The sequence below is a fragment of the Epinephelus lanceolatus genome, chromosome 21 (assembly GCF_041903045.1).
Source record: "Epinephelus lanceolatus isolate andai-2023 chromosome 21, ASM4190304v1, whole genome shotgun sequence".
Taxonomy (NCBI): Eukaryota; Metazoa; Chordata; class Actinopteri; order Perciformes; family Serranidae; genus Epinephelus; species Epinephelus lanceolatus.
Window position 1 is genome coordinate 36,379,126 of NC_135754.1, and position 19,954 is coordinate 36,399,079.

The following is a 19,954-nucleotide window of genomic DNA, read 5'->3' on the forward strand; positions in this document are numbered from 1 at the left end:
ATGAGAGGACCTGAAGGAAGATGTGAGCTCCTCACTTTCCACTCTGGGGAGATGGAAGCAAATCACAGGTTGCAGCTAACAGGACAGCTGCCTCTGAAATCACATCCATACCCAGTGAGTTTACTATTGTTCAACATACTGTTGCATGAATAAATAGTAGCTAGCGTCTTTCGAACCCACTGAGCTGTAATTACCACGACACAGACTGAGAGCATCTAGAAATTACAGTTATACAACTAGTTTGAAACAGGTGCATCCCTGGTTCAATTGCAAAGTTAATTTGTGCATTTTAGCGTATTTTTATTGTTAACTAGGTCGGTTATTTGCATTTTGGTAAGAAACGTGCAGCACTGTTTGACTTTTCTGTGTGGCAGGGACCAAATCTGCTAGAAGTGCCACTGCAGGCAGGTGAACCCATGTGCAAAAGCAACAGCACGGCAACAGGAAGTTGAAGAAAATAACATTTATTACCCGACTCTGGGAACAGGCAGACAAAGGAAAAACAGACCCAGACTGCCTGACAGACAGGACAAGAAGCAAAAACAAACTGCAGCACCAGGAAACACTGACCGCAAACTGACAAGGAACGCAGAGGAAATTGAGGTTTATACACACAGAACCAATCAGAAGACGATTGCCGCTCCCACCCTACAATACTCCTGAGTGCTCTTTGAGTCTTCCACTTCCTGCTGAGACAGTCACTCTGTACTTTACATCCTCACACAGCAACAGTATCATCTCCAGCCTCGCCTTTGCACATTTAAACTCTTCTATTAAATATACGATACAGAGCTCCAGAATCCCTTTTCTGTACACACACTGCTGAGGCAGCGTGCAGCTCGCAGCTAACCATTCTCTCTAGGCTCCCTCCCTTTGAAGCAGCGACATCAAACCCTGTTAGGAGCCACAGAAGTCAGAGCAAGAGGCCAAACTGCAGACGCCACAGTTTAAGTTTACCTGAGAGCCTCTAATACACACATTTTAGTGTTTGCAGGGTGGCACTTCGTAAGAGGCACCGTCTTGTTTTCAAAAGAGTGGAGACAAAATATTACATTTGGGATCGTCCTCATCAGAGAAACAACAGGACTGGTCTTGTGTTCAAATACAAGAGACAGAGGAGAAGAAAATGTTGGTGTTGGACGTTTCTGTAAATCCGTTTCTAAAGTGGTGTAGTATATGAGCTGTCATCAGGAGGTGGAGGGGACGATAAAGGGTGCGACATCTCGGTGAGATGCAGAACACTATTCAACACCAACAAACAACAAAACCGGTTGTTATTTAGCGAGTAACTGCTGCATTCACAGCTGCATTTTAGCCTCCAAACGTGGGTGATTTTTAGTGACCTGTTGCTGCCTTTCTAGAGCTGATAGTGCAACAAAAAGTGCTTGTTTGTAACGAAGACATCACTGCACTTCCTGTCACAATAGGTCCATGAAAAGCGTGTATTTTTTAGCCAAAGCATTATCTATTTTCTAACCATAACCAACTGTTTTTGTGCACAAACCCAACCATAAGTTAATCACAGCGTTGTTCAAACATAAAGAAACGGCTTTTCAGTCATCTAGCGTTGCAGCTTCAATTGTTCAGCCAAAACTGGGCATTTTAGACCAAGAAACAATAGGTGTAGATTTTTGGGGAGACACAGGGAGGCGTCCCCCTCAATAGTTAGAACATGTGCATTTAGTCCATTTACCATGAATGAAGAATCAAACCATGATGGTTTTTTTCTAAACCTAACCCAGATAGCACACATACATCTGGCCGACGTCGGCCTGAGGACGACACATCGGCCTTTAATTTATATCGTCTGACAAGCGTCGGCCGCATGGGCGGATATCTTTAAATTTAATACTCTTTTGTCCCAGCTCGAACGTCTCTGTTATGTGCCCACATATGGAAGTCGCCACGGAAGGTGGAATTTCATCTCCACGGTCTTTGTTTGGAACTGAGCTCGCAGGTCACAGCATCTCATCGCAGTCCGTTTCAGGTAAGCTAGCTGGAATAAATTGGCAGAAAATCGCTATGTTGTTTATTCAGTGACCGTTAAAAGAGGCTCCTGGTGAGTGGCGAGGCACGACTGGGTGTATATAGCTTAGCACAAGTCCCCACCAGCTAACGTTATCTTTCGTTAGCTATTAGCTAGTTTAGCTCATGTTAGCTAACACGCTACAACTGTGGTGTTTTCATTTTATTTTCCCTAGTTGATGTTATCTGCTTATCTGGTTATCGTGAGCACTCGTTTTGGGTTAAAGTGGAAGTGACCTGGGCTCGAGTGTTGGGACCCACTCATAGTGAAGTTTAAGGATGCCTTCAGTATGTTGTTAATGTGATTTTATGGGCAATGTATCAGTCGAGGTCTCCTCTGCAAAGCAAACTGACCCGTTGGCTACAGGTAATAGCGCAGTTTTGAAACAAATGTTTTTCTGAGATGAAGGACTGATTGTTGAGCTGCTGTTAACAGTTAATGGAGTCAACACTGGATCCCGTTATTTAACCGTTTCAACACTAAATTAAGCAGAGTGACGGACCCAAAGCCTTCAATCTGGCTAAAAGACAGCTGAAATGCTAAAAAAAAAAATACAGTGGTGAAGTTGGGATTTGTTTCTTGAAGTTATGTGCTCATCGTCTTTTCTGTGTCTTGCAGGCTGCCAGGAGAAGCGGACTGGCCGTCAGATATTGTTTGTGGAAATTTGAAAATAAAGTTTCTCAAATTTTGTCTCTTCATTGTGCATACTTACACACAAAATAGGGTTAGCTATTTTTGAATGTTAGCGCATTGATTTCTTACGTTGGATGGTGAAATATTTGTAGTTTGAAAGGTCCGACCTAAATAAATAAAGGTCGTAGTTAACGAAGCATATGAATGTTAATATAGAAGGAGCGCCCACTGAGCGCAGCTTATTTTATAGATCGTTTGAATGTCGCGTGGTGGTCATTTTCGATTAAAGGCCGACGTCTCGGCGACATAGCAAACTCTCCCTGCTATGTCTTAACGATCTAAACATGATAAATCGGGCCGACATCGGCGATATATGACAACTTGGGATGAAAACGTGTTGATTATTTCCACTGCCAGTATAACTAAGATGCAAACTTTTGGCTGTAGAGAGTAGTGTTACTAATTAACTAACTAACTAACTCACACTGGTTCAGTTAAATCAACAAACTACATCATTATCTGCTACTATTTTAAATGTCACTGTGAGAGTTTCTCCTCAGGAGCTTATTGTCTACTTTAACATTTGCCAAGCCACCTGGAGATGCTTCCCCCTCCTGTGTTCCCCCCTGACAGGCAGACAGCCACAGTTTAAGCCTCTCAGCAGCCTTTCATCTCTGCTTAGAGCCCCACTTTCTCTGCAGGAGGAGATCTGTCCAGACTTTAAGGTCAAGAGATGCTCCAAAGGGCAGCAGCCATGTTCTGACTGAGCTCCCACCAGGGGAAATGTTAAAAACACACACACACACACATTTACTCTGAGGCAGAGGAGCATGAAGCAGAGCCAGGTAGTCTTCCAGGAAGAAGGAAAAAAAGAAAATGCATTGGCAGAACAGCTGGCTGGTCGCAGGGACCCTGCAGCTTAATGTTTGATGAGACAAACTTGGCTGAACTCGGGCTGAATGTCTCTGAGCTGAGAACAAATGGAGGACGGAGCCGTGCAGGAGACCATCAACACTCAGCTGTTCTCTCAGTGTATAGAATTCATCTTTATTAAGGGAACAGCATCCAGTTTGCGAGTCGTGCTTCGTCAGCATTCGCTGCCTTCGGGAAGCGATGACGGGGCGATAATTCCACCAACAAAATTTAAATTGTTTAAAAGATAATAAGACAAATGTGGCCTGTGTGAAAGTGGAGCTAATGAACTTGCACTGAAGCATTTAGAGTGCAATCTTCTATTAAATTAGTAAATGTTTTTTTTTTTGCTAAAAGCCCAGCAGATAAGATTGGAATCTGACTCATCGGGTGAATTTAATAAAAATAAATCAACTTGTCACTGCCGATCCACACAGGATGGAGGTTAGGGTGTGGATTCTCCTCAACAGCTGCACAAGGACTCTCTGAGTTTTGAAAAAGAGCCTGAAGGAGCTGCTAATCCACCTGCAGGGAGGTTATTATTTCAGCTTTCTGTGGAGAATTCCGTGAGAAAAACATCTGGCTCTTTAGCTGCTAAATGTGACACTTTCTCCACCAGCTAGTCTCTACGTTTCTGCTGAGCAGTTGTGTTCAGTTTATCACAGCTTGTTTGGTGAACACAGCGTCCTGCTGATCTGGAGACAAGTTTGATAAGAGCAAGAAAACCAAAACCATGGTTGATATAGACTAAACTCTCCATAGAGCTGAGGAGAGCCTCGTGTTCCTTTTACATATACGTCATTTCTGTGCTGTTACTACCTACAGTTCCAGCTTAAAGGCGAAACAACTCTGTCCCCCATGCTGTGATTGTACCTTTCATAAAGAATGGTAAGGCAGCATAATGGTGGGAATTCCCCAGTCTGAAGAGGCAGTGTAAGAGCAGCCACAGAGATTGCGTTAAACTACCACTAAGAAGTTCCTTCTTTGTACCGGCTTTGTTTTTTACACAGAACCAAACAGCAGCAGCATCATATCGCTCCAATGTGTGATTTTAGACAGCGCGCCACTGTTAAGCCTAGTTCACATTACACGATTTTCACTGCGATTTTGACGTCGCAGAGGATCTTAAGAGCCACCTTGGGTCGGAGGTGAGTCGGCAAATATTCTGCCACGACGAGTCCTCATGTGTGAACAAGCCTACGATCAAGTCGTCTCCCCGTCTGTGACTGGGACTGGATATCTGGCATGCTAGAAAACTGGAGAAGTCTGACACGACTGACAAAGAGCATCAGCCAATGAGAGGCAGGATACGTCCCACGTCAGCACGCAGGAGGACGGAAGAAATGTGAGGAGGACAAGCCGCAGGGTTGCCAGGTCCGTTTATTAGCTGTGACTTTGGACTTACAAATATTGGTAGTCGTAGGTTGCGTTTTTTGGGCTTGTTTCTAAAGTGGAGTTGCTTATTTGGGCTTGCTCTCTAAACGTCGCCTTCCTCTATATATATCCGTCGCTTCTTTTGGGCTTGTTTCCATAGCCCTGGTTGCTTGTTTCTCTCCCAAGATCTGGCAACACTGACAAGCCGGCAAGCAACAACAACAATGGCGGCGTCCACAGGATCACGGGGAGCGCGTTGTGTTTGGACCCAGGCCCTGGAGGCAGATCTGATTCAACACTGTGAAGAGTATCCATGACTTTACCATGTGTCGTCTCCAAGTTTGGTGACGTCACCGCGTTATCTGGGGCTCTGTCGGCGAGGGCTCGGTGGAGAAATCTTGTGGTGTGCACACACAGGTCGTAACGCAGTAGGCGAGACTCCCGATGACAGAAACACACGTCGCCAGGTATGAACACTCAAAAGATTATGATAGTCTCTGCAACGCAAAATCAGGGTGAAAATCGTGTCGTGAACTGGGCTTTACAGAAGCAAAAGAAGTGTGACATGTAACACGACAGCGTCGGCCTCTAGTGTGACATATAACGTGCACTGGGCAGCACTATAGCAATAATAACAATGTTATAACATGGCAACAACAATCACTGACCATCACTCTTATTTGGCAGCTGCTCCGACGGTAAGTAGATCTCATTGTTTTCACTATTTGCAGACATTTTTGGCTGCTGTTCTTCTTCCTCACATCAGCTGCTAAATGCTGCTAGCTGCTTTTTAAATATCTCTGGGGTGGGTCACCACGTATCACAAAATGTCACAACCGTGTCTTCCTGCTGGCTGTCACTTTTACACAGACGTTGATTCAGCACCGTTACTACCCCGCTACCGGCTTAAAGGCGAGATGACTCTTTCCCCACATTCTGCGACTGTACCTTTAACAGAGAACAGTGAGAAGCAATGAAAGTGTGAAATTCCCACCTTGAAGAGGCAGTGTAAATGGGACTTATGACATGTCTGTTGTGCGGTTTGGGCAACAAATACAGCAATGCTTCATGCTTAGACTCTGAAAGTTTATTCACATTATAGAGGAACAACTTTTAATGCTTGTATCACTTCACTCCACGCAGGATTGTTGGGACGGGTCTATGAGATGATTTAGAGATTGGCAGTTTGCAAAACTTGACATTTGTTTTTAAGGATTAGCAACTTTTTAGTCACTGCTGAGATGAACAAATCTCGTTACTGAACCTGAAGGTTGACGGTTTGACATGCAAGCGTTTCAGTTGGTGTCTGTAGAATCAGGATTTGTTGTTTTAAAGTCACATTTCAGCAAAAACACCAAAACTACACGTGTTTACATTGAAGTGACAGCGCCCTCTAGCAGCCAGAATAATCACGACTCCATCTGTCAGGAGCAGGGAGGAGGTAAAGCTCTGTTGCCACCAAACAGTTTGTTCAGTTCAGTATGCAAATTTTTCTGTTTCCACTGTAAAAAGTTGAGGATGGTACCAATAGAACCCTTCCTCACCATCCCCATGTTTGGTCCCCCTCTGTTGGGGTACCTAGCACACAGATCTGGGGTTTCATTTATTAAACAGTGCGTAGGATCCATACTAAATATGTGTGTACGGACAAACATATTTTTAGGAAAGAATATACAGTGAGCGCTGGACGGAGCAGTGAGTGCTGTCCACATTTAGAAGTACTGTTTGCGGTGGAAACGCTAAACGGACCAAGGGTCTAGGTACCATGTCTGAAGGGTTACTGTCGGAACTATACTGAAAGTGTTTGGTGGAAGCGGGGATTAAGATGACACTGTTATAGATCTACAAAGACGAGGTCGAGGTGAATCAACAAAAAAACATCAGACTTCCTTCCTGTTTCCCACCAACAGTCAAGTGACAAATGCCTCCAGTGGCGTACCAGTCCCACCCTATGAGTCAGATCCACCCCGTGTTCCCTCACAGCTCCACCCTCAAATCCAAAAATGGTCACTTCCAAGTCCAAAAATTCAAGATGGCGGTGTCAAAAATGCCCAACAGGAGTCCACAAACCTATTGGTGACATCCGTTATATTATGCAGTGTTTGCATCTGAGCCACTGTCAACATAAAGAAGTCCTTATTCATGCAGCTCATGAGGACAATAATTTCCCAGCATGCCTCCCTGCAGCTCTCAGGGTCTGATCCTCAATTAAACAAAGATCCATAACCGGTCACATGTCTTTTGTTGATGTCTCTCCACATGACAAGAACAATCACATGTTTAATGAGCCTCGCAGCATCAGAGACTGAAACTCACAGTCGGTCCGGCATTCAAATCACCGAGGACCAATTAACATAATATACTAGAATGGGACTAATAGGTTTGGAGGCTCCAGAAACACAACGCCGGTAGCTGTTGGAATAACTCACTCAGCAGCCAGCTAAAATGATTTGGGTTGCGACGTGACTCACTCGCTCTATGAGTCCACAGTGAGTCATGGTTTCATCTGTGCTAAATGAAGCCTGCGCAATATTTAGCCGAAGCGACTCCCTGTGCATCCTAATGACACTTACAGAGTGACTCCTACCAGACGGCGGGAGACAAAAACCATTAGAGTCGGAGCAAGACAAAGATCTCCCTCCCTCTGCCCCTCTCCTTATTAGTGTAATCTTTATCAATATCTTACCTCCAAACAAGCTCACAGAAACAAACTCATCCTATCGTTGAGCGGGGGGTGATGGGTTTATACCAAATTATTTATTAAGGCCTCTCAGACGATGCAGTTGTGACTGAATGTATTTGATATGCAGCGACATGATGTCTAAACATCACATTCAGGGATACTCACTCTGTATTTGGAGAATGATTTGTCGAGGATGTAAACATCCTTACAGCTGCACGCAATTTCTCCGGGTAAACAGATGGTTTTCATGAATGAGAGGCAAATATCAGCCTGTTTGCAGAGCAGTCAGAGAGGCGTTTATGCAAAACTGGCATGCGATGTATTATCGAGTTGAAAAGCTTAATAAAATACAAATTAGCATAAAAACCACCACATGACAGCCAATCAGACTGCAGAGAGGAGCTGCAGTGTGTGCTGCTCCTGTAGTTTCCTTGCAGGTCTAACACATCACACCTAAACAGCTGATTTATTTTAAACCACAATCTCAGGAAGATATTTTCAGCACATCCCTGACTTCATCAACAGCAACATTTTCTGACAACAGGTACATTACTATCTGTAGATTTGGCTATCAACCGCTTTGCCAGGTAACCAACCATCACTCAGAGGAACTGTTTCACTATAAAACCCAGAAAGGCTGTTGAAGACTGAGATTTACTAACTGGCAAAACATTCATTCAGTCATGTTAGAGGTCGCAGGGTGCTGCAGCCTATCCCTGCTGCCACCCTGGACAGGTCACCAGACTATCACAGGGCTGACACATAGAGACAGACAACCATTCACACTCACATTCACACCTACAGACAATTTAAGCCTAGTTCACATTACAGGATTTTCACCGCGATTTTGACGTCGCAGAGGATCTTGAGAGCCACCTTGGGTCGGAGGTGAGTCGGCAGATAGTCTGCCATGACGAGTCCTCATGTGTGAACAAGTCTACGAGCAAGTCGCCCCCTCGTCTGTGACTGGGACTGGATATCTGGCATGCTAGAAAACTGGAGAAGTCTGACACGACTGACAAAGAGCATCCAAACAGAAGGGCTCCAGCTGGCCAGCAGATCTGAACTCATCCACTGCTAACTGATCCTGTCTCAGGTTCTTTATGGTAAAGTAAAGTCAGGTCAGTGAACTTTTGTTCTCAACTGAGTAGATTCTGTTGAGACCAAGTTCCTGTAAAGGAGTAATGGTGTCCTGAGCACAGAATGAACTTGAACTCCCTCTGTGTGAGTTGTAATCCAGTTTCTTCCTCCCCCACCTCAACACCTTTGTCAGCACTGTTAGCACCTTTAGCTGCTTGCCATCAGCTTGGCCACCTCCACAATATGAGCAGCGTATAACCCGGCTCAGAGTCTGAGTCACAGATACACACTGAATGCTGCGTACAGCTCCTCTAATGCACAGGCCTCATGATTAAATATATGAACGCGCGTGTGTGTGTGTGTGTGTGTGTGTGTGCAAGGGCTGCTTCTCTCTTGTTATTAGACTGACAGAGGCCAGAGAGTGTTCATCTCAGCAAATTTAGAAGCCTTTTCCACAACAAGGTCGCACATCAACTGTTGTCGATGTCAGTTCCCTGTCAAGGTTTTGTTTTTATAACTTTACTCCAGGAAAATCTCATGCTTCAGACGTCACTCTGTTAGCAACACACTGTCACCGGTAACGTGTATTCCCACAGAGGGTAAAGCAGTCTCATAAAGGAATAGCTTTTCACTGAGTCCAGGAACCACTGCAAGATCACCAGCCTGCAGAAAAGTCCATGTTCTGAAAATCATCAGCTGTTAATCAACTCCAGCAGCCACGCTGGCAGAGAAGCAGCCGTCGAGTGTCTTTGTAACAACCAAACTGCCAATATGAATGTTTGCATCGTACCTTTCAGGTTCAATTCCGAGCTGTGGCCTTTTGCTGCGTGCCTGCGTGTTTGTTGTTGTAGAACAGTGGTCTGAAGCTTGGCTGGTGTCTCGCCTAGGTGTCACACCATACACCATCCCTCCACCTCCTGATGAGGAAGTACTACTAAATGTAGTTTGCAGAAATGTACAACACCAACACTTCCTGCTGGTGACTGGGCTGCTTTTAAAACATCCACACAGCTTCACATCGTCTTTTTTCTAACCGCTGTGGCCTGTCGATAAAACTGCAACAGGTCACACAGGACGTCTAATCTGTAACTGCATCCATATGTTCAAAATCACCCCGCTTTTATTACAATGCACGCTCATATCAGATCATCTGCCCGCCCTGAATATCCAGCTGCTACTTTTAATCTCACCTCCACCTTCTCACGCCCTCTGGCTCCGTGAATTAAGACGGCGGCTGGATTGTTTTTAAGTTACTGCAACACAATAAGAGGGGAAATGAGATTCATTCATGTGTCGCGCAGAGGGCAGGGAAGCACAGATAATCGATAGGCAGAGGAAACAGATAGCCAGACTGGCATAACAAAACAAAAGGATTAGTGCTACTAGACAAGGCCTTATTGAACAGATCAGTGGCACGAGACAAAGCAGGAAGACGAGGGGGGATTCTCTGTTTCTTATTCACTCTTTGTCCTCCTCTGCCATCTATCTTTAAATCCCCCACATTTGACAAACGTGTTATTACTTTTTATTGTGGTATTAATCCACACTTTTTATGGAAATGAGGATTTATATTGCTGCAGTGGATCAATCAAAAGATACAGCACAAGAGACGCAAACAATAGCGTGAGTCATAAAAACGCCCATTTACTCTTTTACAGTAGTTACTCTCCCTCTGAGGGCGTCGACCACCCAGCAGCTAATGTTAGTCACATGTATTTACTATAGAAATATGTTAACACAGCTGATGATGGGAGTGAAACTGTGCTTGAAGAGAGAAGTCATCCACAAGATAACTGGTCTACTTATCAAGATGGACGCATCCAGGAAATAATGGTTCAGATTTGTTTGATAACTCTAATGTATCTCAACTTGTGTACAACTTTTGTGAAGTTCTGTTCCCTGTTTCTAACATTAAAATCATTGCTGAGATCTGGAAACATCTCACTATGACAAAGGCAGATGGAACAAGAATCACAAGGGGTCCAACAGGCTGTAATAAAGTTTCTTCCAGATGATCTAAACTGCTTCATTTGGAGGTAAATCTGAGTGGAAACACCTGAAATGTTAAAAATAATTCCTGATTGCAACAGGAAGCTGCACAGCTAAAGTAAGTGCAGTAAAACTGAACCGGCAGGTTGGTAGAGACGGTCCAACATGCCCAGGTGACAAAGCCCTCTGGTGGCCAAAGTGATTATTACCACATAGGAGAAAGTCAGGTCATGTTATTCATTGATATAGAACCATAGATACCTCACTGACCATCTGGCACTGTCGCTACCCAACATGTTCTCACTCCAACCTCGTCACATGTCCACGTTTGGTCATGGACTTTCCACATCCACATATGACGTCCAAGGTACCCTGGGTGTGTTGGTTGTTGATGTTCTGGGACGCCGTGTCAACTTCAGCTTGTTACATTCATTGTCTGTTTTCAAAATACACTTCTGTTTTCACAGGAAATGCAGAGTTTGCATACAGTCTCTTTCAAAATAAAAGCACTACGTCGGTACATCACTGTGAATTGGGTTTAGGAATCTTATGGGAAGTATACGCCGGCCTCCCGGGTGAAAGTCAGTGGTTGTTGGACTCATCCACCATCCCTCCCTTCTGCCCTACTCAGACTTCCGGCTCTGTACTAAGTGATTTTTCCAGCTCAGATTTATCTTTGTAAGACACAAGAAGAAGTCATCTGCAAAAATAAATATTTGCAGTCAACAGCTGCCCTAATGTCATTGACATACAAAAGGAAAAAAAGTGGACCCAAAATACTCCCCTGGGGGACCCCACAAGATAGAGTTAGTGGCGAGGACATGGTGCCATTTACATCCGCCAACTGCTCTCTTGTGATGAGCTATTAAAACCTAAAGCCCATAAAATGATCTATGTGGTGTACATAAAAAGTTTTGTCTCCAGTTAATCTCAGTTGTAAGGCTATAATCGCTGTCACACTTGAGAGATGAGTGAATTTATCATTTTAAAAGAACTGAATTAATGAAATGAAAACAATTAATGAAATCAAGTCATTGTCATGTGGAATATAAAAACTCATTTTAGCAGGCATGGCACTATAAAATATACAGTAGTTCTGCAGGAATGAGTCAAAGACCCAGAAACTGGATTGCACCATGGCACCTCTGGTCCCTTCATCTCTTGTCCGTGGGCTTTTTTAATGTGTTTTCGGTTACACGTCTGAAATAAGGTCTGCGGTAACACAAGCTGAAGAAACTTTCAGGTTTTGTTCTACAACATAAAATATGTCGGTAAATACCCCACGGCAAATTTTGAAGCCTTTACGTGTCTTAAGAAAGACTAGTCCATACCCAGTGGGTATACCCATTGGGTATGGACTGGGTATTACCTATGCCAATCCTCAATGCCTATGTGCAGTTTCATATAGATTGACCACGTCAGTGAGTAGAAAAATGTGGGACAGACAGAATGACTGACTGACAGAATGACACACTGACAGTTTCCGTGATTATGTACAGCATACCATACCATGACTTAGTCATACCAAACATTAGAAACATTTTAGCCATTTTGAAGCATTTTTCTGTTGTTATAGCGCCACCCAGTTGCCAATTAGAGTTAAATTTCTCCAGTCACCTTGAGGCATCCTGTTCTACATATCTACCAAGTTTAGTAAAAATCCATATGGCGGTTAGGCCTAGATAAGAAATGAGCTCTCTAGCGCCCCCATTTTGTTTGATGGGGTCAATAATGGAGGGGTCCCCTCAGATTATGTGTGGTCATATGCCTACAAAGTTGCGTGGTGATGGGTGAAACCCTTGAGATGTTATACACCTTTATGTGATGAGCCACGCCCTCCACAATATTCATTGCCTTATAGAAGCTCAGTTTTAGTAAGTTTTCCAACTTTTGCCAAGAGGGAACTTTAGATATTGGTCCCTAGATTATGTTCACCCAGTTTCATGCAGATCGCTCAAACTTCCTAGGAAGAGATCCATTTGAAGTGTTTTTCAAAAAATTCAAAATGGCGGAAAATCTATATAAGCGGAAGTTATGGGTTCTTGAGGCAAATGTGTTCCTCATGAGGAGAGGCATCTCTGTGCAAAGTTTCATGTCTCTACGACATACGGGGCATGAGATATGCCCATTCAAAGTTTGACATTTCAATGGGTTGCTATAGCGCCCCCCTTTGGCCAATTGATGTAATATTGCTTCATTGGCATCCTCCCATGACCCTCTACCACTGTGCCAAATTTCACATGGATTGACCAAGTCAGTGAGGAGAAAAACGTGGAACACACACACACAGTTTTCGTCATTATATAGTAAGATGGTTGCTAACGAGATGCTTAACAGGACTACATAACGTTCTCTTCTCATTGTGGTGGCGATGTTAAGTCACGCAATCGTAGTGTAGATTGTTTACAGCCTAACATCAGCTCTCTTTACCTCTGGCAATAACATTTAGGCTTGAAAAACAAACAAAATCATAAAAGTGGTGTTCTTCTGAACAAACAACTGGGTCTCACTCCGAAGTTGAATACCGGCGCTCGGGCAGTGACTTCCGGTGTCAGACACTCACAAAAAAAGACATTCTTTCACGTCAGCATGATACGCAGCTGGTCACCATGAATGTGTAATGGCGCTCAGCAGCATCAGGGGGAAACGCGACGGGACAACAACATAAGTTAAAGGGGCGTTTTAGACCGCTTTTAGAGCCACGATCAAAGATATCGCCACGTTTCTTTTCCGTTGCTTATCTTTCGTCTGGGACAGGCCAAAATCACACAGTGTATTAAACACACAGTCCTCTACTGAGCGTCCAGCAGCGATTATAGCTTAAATATCCAGATTCTAAGTGGAAAGAAAACCTCTGTTTTTCCTCCTACATGGAGTTAATAAACCATGGATACAAAATGACTCACTGCAATCAGTTGAGAAACAGAAACGTTGTAGAGCTTTTAATCCAGGAAAAACGCATCTTCCCCGTTTGCTTGCATTTGTTTTCAGACCAGTGCTGCCTGTAGTCGTGATTTACGTTTTTGAAGGCACAGACCAATGATGTCATCCTGCTGATACGGGGCATCAGCTCAGAAAACACTCCAATGTGTTGCTCTGAAAGGGAAACAACAAATTTTGTAGTTTAATTTTGAGGACTACTTGGGTTGGTCCAACAGGCATTCTGGGTAAATCATTTTCCTGTTGCACTCCATTGTCTCTTCCAAACCAGTGTGTAGGTTTGTCTCCAGCCTCTCTGATGTCCGACTGCTCCTTTTCACTGCTGTTGTGATTTTTTCAGCTCTCAGCTAATCACGGGGCGAGGACAGCGTGATTATAACAAATCAGAGTGTTGACCCACATTATGATTAAATTGGATTATCCTCACAGGAAGTGGGCAGTGAGCATGAGCAGTGACTTCCTCTCCAGCTCTGATTCTCTCCTTCACTCTCTGTTTTCCTGTTTCAGCATCTCGATGTCTCAGACCGTCTCCTCCCTTCCTCACTTCCTCTGGGCTTTCTGTCTTGGTTCCCGTTGTGTTTCTTTTCATCCTCCTCTGAAGTTAATCTCTCCATCGACGCCTCCCTTCTTACTCCGAACATCATATCTCTCATCAACCATCCCTCCCTCTCTCCCCTGTCTCCCCTCCTCTTTCCATTCATCTTGTGAACTTGATGTCTCTCTTAGTCCCTGAATCCTTTCTTTCATCTGGCTAAGCAGCTTCAGAAGTAAAAGTGCGTGGAGTTTTAGCATCGGTGGCTCTGAGGGGAGCTGAACCCCTGGCAGTGCGGCCTTGCTCTGCCGACTGTGTGGAGGAAATGAACAAATATAAACGCAAATTTCAGGGAAAAATCACCCTGTAACAGCTTTAGGTGGAATATTTTTAGTCTTAATTTGAGGTTGCTGGTTACAGAGCGTCCACACACAGATGCCGTCACCCCTCAGCAGGAGTTTAACATTAAAATGTTTGTGATCAACAGCAAACAGGAACAAGGCAGGGACCACAATGCATTGCAGCCACCCACCAGTATAAACAAACCTGAAAGAGAGAACTTTAAAGGTAAAATACAGTCTTGTTTCCGCCGAGCAGTCTGATTCTGTTCGGTACACATTAGAATGCTTATTGTTGTGTTGTGGATCGTACACATAGAACCGTCCCATATTGTCCCCATTTTTCGTCACCCCTCTTGAGGTCACGGATGAATCAAGAGACCTGGAGACAGCGTTGGAGGCAGGACCCCGTTCATTCCTATGGAAGCTGCTCAGTGGTTCAGGAAGCCAGAAAATTTCCATTTCTGTGGTGTGAATTTATCCAGACGATCGGCGCTGCTTCCACAACATCTTCCTCAATCTAAAGCTTTGGGTGAAAATATGATGTATGAAGGATTGTTGGTAAACAGCCAAAGTCAAAGTAAAAGCCAACCCCAGATTCACTCTCGTTTGGTGTCTCGTCTCGCTATTTTTGCATCTTTGCCTGCTGCTGAACATCTGGCACCTGGTCACTACCTTTTGATACACTGCAAATTGACGTGGTTACATTTAGGTAAAAAGAACAGGGTTTGGCTTTACAGTGTTACAGGAAGCAAACGCCAGCCTCCCGGGTGAAAGTCCTACCCGCCCTGCTCTCTTAAGTTTCATTATTGTCCTGCTGCGTTCCCTCCTGACACTGCCGGGCACTGTTAAATAATATTGGCGACCGGGGCATATAATGCCGACATGAAAAGACAGCTTTTTTTGCCTGTGTCTGACGTCGGAAGTCACTGCCTAAGCTCTGGTTTTTCACGACTTTGGAGTGATACCAACCTGTTTTCAGCGAGTCATCACGACATGTCAAGTTTCTTTTTAGCCACCAAACATTGGTGATTTTTTTAGCACCCCACTGCTGCTTCACCAGTGAGGATAATGCCATGAAAACAATTGTTTTTTTGTCGAGACATCGCTGCATTCATTGCCGGGATCGTGCCCCTTAAACCAGGCATTTTAAACCAAAACATGATCTTTTCTGAACCAATATTGCCGTCATATTTTAAAGAGCACCGCAAAATAAACTCATAAACCTACTTGTGTCTTTTCCACCTTCATTCCAACACACACACACACACACACACACCCCCCTCCCTCTGCGTTCAACATGGCTCCCTCCGCCCTCACCGCTCATTTTTCACCTCGGGCCAATGGGGTCTTAAATTCTCTCATGCTTAATTAAACTATCTATCTCCATGGATCTGTAGCCCCATTACCCATAACACCCTGCACCACCACAACACCACCCCCTCACTGTTCTCAGGGCTGAGCTGCTGCTCAACAATGTCTCTGTTAATAAGGGGCTGAAATGAATGACCTGTAAGGCTAATGATGGTGCACACCCAGACTTTATTATGGTTGACAATCCCAAGGCTTCAGCCTCCAACCAACCGATGCCCTGCGGACCCTGCGAGAGTGTGTGAGTGTGCGTGTGTGTGTGTGTGTGTGTGTATACCCATGTGTCCTCTCACATCCTTCTGTGTGCATATGTGCATACTTTTTCCTTTTATAATGGGGAAAGAATCAGAGAGCTTCTGTCTTAGATGAGTTTGAAAAATCCATAAAAATAAAAAATCTGGTCACACTCGCCGCCGTGTGTGTGTGTGTGTGTGTGTGTGTGTGTGTGTGTGTGCACTGCTCATTACATACCAGTGAACTGAACTGGTGATTCTATGAAGATAGGGAGAGGCCATTTATCCTCACCACTAGCTGGGCACAAAGAGTTCACGTTGTTACCCAATAAGCATGCTAATCAGAGTCACACATGAATTGTGTCTGCTATCATACAGCAAACAGTCTGTGTGAATTGTGTCATTAAGGCAGACGAACAGAAGATTCGCTGGTAAACATCACATTTATTCACTTTACATGGAGCTAACATTAACGCAGAATCATGTTAGAGGTTCACAGAATGTGTCAACGTCTGTTTATGAGTCGTGAGGAATCATAAATCATCTTGTAGGAGTTAAAGGAGTGTGAAATTTAACAGTATGTTATTGTAGCAAGGCGAGCTAATGGCTAACGTGCTTGGATACAAATGACAACAACCACTGCTTACAGTTACTACTGGAAAAAGCCGGTTGCGGATCACTGCTGGAAGTTGCGGCCATAACTCCCACGAGGTATCATGGGGGGTGGGAATAAGGTGGATAATGGAGGTATGATGGCTCCCCTGATTACGTTGCCAGTTCAGGAAGTGCTACGTTCTTCTACCCCACAGGAATAAAGGAAAGAGGTCAGGGGGAAGGTGACTTTAGCCCTGCCTCCACCAAACCCTTTCAATCCAGTACCTGTGGAACCAGCAGTAACCCTTCAGACATGGTACCTAGACCCTCGGTCTGTTCAGACAGTCCTCTTAAATGTGGGCGGGGTTGTTGTCACTCACTGCTCCGTCCAGCACTCGCTGTATTTCCTCATCACTGGTTGCCAGCAGTCGGCCCAGTGAATGACATTTTCTTTCATTTTATAGTTGTAGTTTACTGATGTATGAACAGAGGTTACATAAAACCACAGTGACCGTCCTCTACTGACCAATCAGACTGCAGGGTTTCTAGCTCCACCTTTTAGTACCAGATCTGTGTGCTAGGTACCCCAACAGAGGGGGGACAAAACATGGGGACGCTAAGGAACGGCTCTGTTGGGACCATCCACAACTTTTCACAGTGGAAACAGAAGAAATGTGCACTGAACTGAACTGTACAGCTTGGTGGAAACGGGGCTTTTGACTCTAGAGACGAGGCTTCACATCCTGAGTGCCACTTTTTTTCTTCCCGTCAGATGAATTTGCTCTTTTTGCATTGCCTCTTATCTTCCTTCTGTCTAATTTCTTTTTAAATATTGTGCAGCGAATTACTTTGTGACTCTATTTTATAAAGAGACAGTCACAGAAGTAGACGCATTAACACACTGTCAGATATTTCCAACCAGCTGCTCGATGGCTGAGGTTCCTCTGGTGTTTACTCCGCTGATGTTTACTGATGTTTTTATAGATTTTTCATTTCAAAGTCCTAATGTGAACCAATGTTTCCTCACTATTGAGCTGTGCTGCTGCAATATAAAATGCTGGGAACTATTATGGTCTGAATAATCAATTTTTAAATGATAAAATGAATGGTGGCACAACAACATCAGCTCCTGATGGCTTCAGTCTATAAATATCAGGGTTCAGGCCTCAGTGGAGACACAAACACCAGGATGAATTGGAGAAGTTGTAATCAGTAATGAGTTTCAGGCCTGGACAGGGCTAATGTGCTGCAAACAAAACAAAACCATTAGCTGTATCGAAGCCCCATCTCGTCTCATCTCTCTCTGTGTATTTCTTCTTAATTTACACAGCCCGGCTCTCTGGATGCTTCTATCGAACGTGAATGTCAGAGGAGTTCTCATCAAACCGTCTGTTTTCTCCTGCAGTGCTGATTCAACCTGGATCACTTTTATTCAGGAAAATGTTGGTATTCCATTAGTGTGAAAACGTGGTGGTGCCTCCATCCTGCAGCACTGCCTGCACAGATTTTGGAGGCTGTGTTTGTGCAGTGTTTCTCTGACTGTGTGTGTGTGTGTGCGGTTGTGTGGTAATAACCCAATTGCTTTTAAAAAAAAGGCAGAGTAGAATCCCAGAGCTCCATCTCTGCCAATTTCGCCGCCACGCCGCCTCGGCAGGTAAAACAACCTGATCTCATATTGCTGCCATCTGCGGCTGAAGCTCTGCTCTGTATTCATTCATTCACCACTTACCAGAAACAACTGCTCCCCTGTGGGGGTGCAGAGCTCTGAATGAGGACCTTGCATCTGCCAGACTGCTGCATCGGCCCGGCTGCAGCATCTTTATCAAGAATTTGAAGGCAATTTAATGCTTTTTACGATTCAGAAAAAAATAATACAGATTATTCAAATGTTCTCAAACACCAGTCTCAACAAGTGTGTGTGTGTTCAGGACAGAATTCATCTCAATTCAGTGATGATGGAATTTGTGTTTCAGTGGGTGGGAGAGGTGGGAGTAAGGGCCCGTCCCAATACCCCCCCTTAGCCCTACCCCTACATTTGAGCATTCCCGTGAGGGGTAGTGGTGTCCCAATTCCTTTTTGCGTGTAGGGGTAGGGGGCACAACGAGGGGTAGTGGGTATGAAACTAGCCCTTCGGAGCGAGGGATTTCAGATGCTGACTTGCCAGTGAGGAGTAGACGTCGCCATGGCTGCCACCGAGCAAGAGACCGGGACAAAAGTTCATACATAGCTAACGTTACTGTCGTCAGGTTGCTTGTTAGCTAGCTAGCTAGCTCGCACTATCTGTCATCTGTCCTGTTCTGCAAAATTGTCGGACTTTTCACATTACGATAACACGCCAGCTAGTATAACTATGCTGCCTCGTAACGTTAGCTGGTTAGCTAGCTAGAAGGAGACCCCTGTTGTCTGTCGTTCATCAAACGAAGCATGATGAATGCGGCAAACGCGATCGGTAGGATGAACTCAACCAGACACTCCATTGTTGATGCCAGTTGGAAATGTAGATGGCTTGCAGCTTCCTGTTTAAAATAGTTACGTATGCGTGAATGTAACCGACGCGGTGACGTAGTGAGTGGTGTCCCAATTCCTAGGGAAAGATTTCAACCCCTACCCCTCGTTGCTTCATTTCGAGGGCCAAGGGGTAGTGGGCAGGGGGGGTATTGGGGTTGGGCCTTAGTCGCACATGTGCAAATCTCAAGTCTTAATCTCGATGTCTCAAGTCACTATGGTAAAAATCAAGCAAGTCCAGTCGACCACCGATTAACCAGCTGCTGGTAATTTGACGAGCTGAGTTGCAGGTGACATCATCAGCCGGCTTGAGTCGAGCTCAGACCGGCCAGTTCACACCGCTGACACTTTTCTCTGCAACGTTCTAAAACAGTTTTGTCTTGTAATGAATCTTTGGTCTGAACTGGGCTTTGGGGTAAAATAGACCATAAAGCAGAGGGTCCTTTAGGGCGTGGCTATCTTGTGATTGACAAGTTGCTACCATGGTGACCTGTCAATCAGGATAGAGATGTTGCAATGTGTACCCTCCACAGCTTCACCCTCTTGTCCAAATAAGATGGCCACAAACCAATGGTGAACGTCAGGATGGCTACTTCTAATTCTTTTATCGAGATTTGCAAAGAGACAGGTGAGCAGTTTCCTCTGTTTCCAGAATTTTGGCGAATAAAAACTGCACTTCCCGAAATGTTGAACTGTTCCTTTAAACCTGCATTCATCCAGTTGTGGGCACCACGGGGGGAAAAT

At 44.6% G+C, this 19,954-nt stretch overlaps 1 protein-coding gene across 2 annotated transcripts in view; it reads right to left on the reverse strand.

Annotated features, from left to right (window-relative positions):
- The window catches only part of grid1b (glutamate receptor, ionotropic, delta 1b), an 860,177-nt gene that overhangs the window by 397,832 nt on the left and 442,391 nt on the right, over positions 1-19,954 (reverse strand). The window lies entirely within an intron of this gene.